General features: G+C 38.1%; 1 non-coding gene across 1 annotated transcript; it reads left to right on the top strand.

Annotated features, from left to right (window-relative positions):
* The first annotated feature begins 2,251 nt into the window (after window positions 1-2,251).
* On the top strand, window positions 2,252-2,358 carry LOC145161955 (small nucleolar RNA R71). The gene has a single exon (XR_013738811.1). It is a non-coding gene; the product is annotated as a small nucleolar RNA R71 (small nucleolar RNA).
* The last annotated feature ends 201 nt before the right edge of the window (window positions 2,359-2,559 follow it).

The following is a 2,559-nucleotide window of genomic DNA, read 5'->3' as shown; positions in this document are numbered from 1 at the left end:
GTAAAATCCTTAATTTATTTACCATAAAAATTATTTAGAACCCCACACATGATTTTCACCAATTCCTTTAGTAATTATGATAATAAGATGATTAATTATCCTATAACTCAACTAAAATGCAAAAATTAAACTAAGTTCAAAAGACAAAAAAACATGCAAACCAAGCTCGGCTTGCCTCCCGAGAAGCGCTTCTTTTTGCTGGAGTCTTGAGTCGGACTCCGTTCCACCTTACGTTGAATTAGTCGGAATATCCATCACCAATTGCACCTTATGCTCCTTCCATTTCCTTTTATAAGCTTGGACTCGTCTAAGATACGCCTTTTTGGAATTTTCCTTTTTACCCTTTACATCTCCTTCTTCGAGCTTCCTTTTGACTCCCTTATTTTCCACATATTTAACTTCCTCTTCTTTAAGCTCCATGGACACCATTTCTTCATTCACAACTGAACTCTTTAATTTAGAAGTAACTTCCTCTTCATCACTGGACACCAACTCTTCACTATCTTCACTTACCCAAGATGTTGGATATTTATAAGCAATAACTTCAAAGACCATAGGAATAGATGCTCTTCGTTTGGTGCGGTTGACTTGTTGAATCTCTTCTTCCATAAGCTTTTCTAATTCTTCAAGTTCATTCTCTTCATCGACATTGAAAACTTCATCTTGAACATCACTTCCTTGGAAACCATCTTCTACTCCAAAAGTAGCTTCATCATCTCCCACTCTTAAGGTAAGCTTGGAGTCGCGAATATCAACCAAGGCGCTAGCAGTATTAAGTAGAAGGCGACCCAAAATGATTGGAACATTATGATCTTCTTCATGTCCATTATGACAAAATCAATTGGAAAAACGAATTTCCCAATTTTAACCAAAATATCTTCTAAACACCTCTCAGATATGTCACTGAACGATTGGCCATGTGAATCGTCATTTTCGTAGCCTTCAACTTCGGAATATTAAGCTTTTGATAAAATGAGTAAGGCATTAAATTTATGCTAGCCCAGAATCGGCTAAAGCATAAGTCTTCAAATTATTTCCAAATTCACACGGAAGAGTGAGGCGTCCAGGATCCCCCATCTTCTTTGGTAACTCTCCCATAATTACTTTAGAGCTTTTCTCACTTAGAATCACCTTGGAATTTTTCTTTAATTTTTGGCGAGTATCTACTAAATCTTGCAAGAACTTCGCATACTCGGGAATTTTAGATAACGAATCAATGAAAGGGGTATTAATTGGAATACCCTTTACTTGTTGCATCAACTTCATATGTTCCTGTTCCAGTGGATGGATATTGGCTCGGGAAGGAAACGGTAAAGGAGGATGATAAGTAGGAACATTATTCAAAATTTTCTGATCAGACTTATTCCACGTCGCGGAGATTGTATTTCCACGTCGTGGTGTCAGAGTTTCAGCAAGTTTACGTTCTTCAAGTTTGGACTTCTTTGGCTTTGGCTCAGACTAAGATGGATTGACTTCAAGTGCTTCAAGGAATTCAGAAATGGTGTCCTCTTCAGTTTCTATTACCATTACGTGTGATTGAGGCTTATTCTCGGGAATTGGGTTAGATATTCTTTCATTTACCAAAGTGGTTAGTTGACCAAGTTGGGCTTCGATATTTATAATTGATGCCTGCTGATTCCTTAGCAATGCTTGTTGGTCCCTTATTACTGCATCAGTGTCATCATATCTCTTCTCGGAAGCCTTCATAAATCTATATAAAATAGACTCAAGATCAACTTTCTTTTCAGGAGGTGGTTGTTCTTTTTGGTAGAAGCCTCAGCCTGTCTGCCTATATTTTTCTTCTTTTTGCTTCTTGAACTCTTCATATGGTAACCACTCCTTCTTTGGTTTTCTCCAATCTTCATCATATTTATCTCCACTAGAATAGCAAACTTGAGCCTTTTTATTTCCATGTTCATCCAAGTGGCATTCTTTCGTCAAGTGTGGTCCATTGCATCTTTCACATCCAACTCTAATAACATGAATTGACTGATCCATCTTTGTCATTCTTCTGTCCATGGTGTCAAGCATAGCTAGTACAACAGCCATGTCTTCAGCATTTCCACCCGCGATGCATTTTTCTCCTTCATTTCTTGGATTTTGGTACTCACGAGAATGTTTTGCGAATTCTTCAACCAACTCCTTGACTTCGCCCAGATTTTTCTTAGTTAGTGGTCCTTGAGAATCAAGGAGTTGCCTTGTCATGACGTTCACACCATCATAAAATATTGAGACTTCTTGTTGTATGTTAAGGTCATTTTGAGGACAATTTCTTAGCAACCATTTATAATGCTCCCATGCCTCATAAAGTGATTCACCCGGATTTTGCTCAAAGTTGGCTATTTCCTTCTTGAGTTTAGCTATTTTTTATGGTGGGCAGAATTGTTCTAGAAATTGCTCGCGCATATGTGCCCAAGTAGTGATCGCACCAGGTGGTAGTGCCTTCAGCCAGTCTTTTGCAGCTCCTTTAAAAGTGACCGACAACATCCTTAGCAAGACTGTCTCTCTAGGAACATTTGGGACATTGAAATAGTCTGCAATGTTATTGACTTCATCTAA

This window comes from Lactuca virosa, chromosome 2 (genome assembly GCF_052849685.1).
Source record: "Lactuca virosa cultivar CGN04683 chromosome 2, Lactuca_virosa_CGN04683_v6, whole genome shotgun sequence".
Lineage (NCBI taxonomy): Eukaryota > Viridiplantae > Streptophyta > Magnoliopsida > Asterales > Asteraceae > Lactuca > Lactuca virosa.
This window is presented reverse-complemented; position numbering and strand designations above follow the sequence as displayed.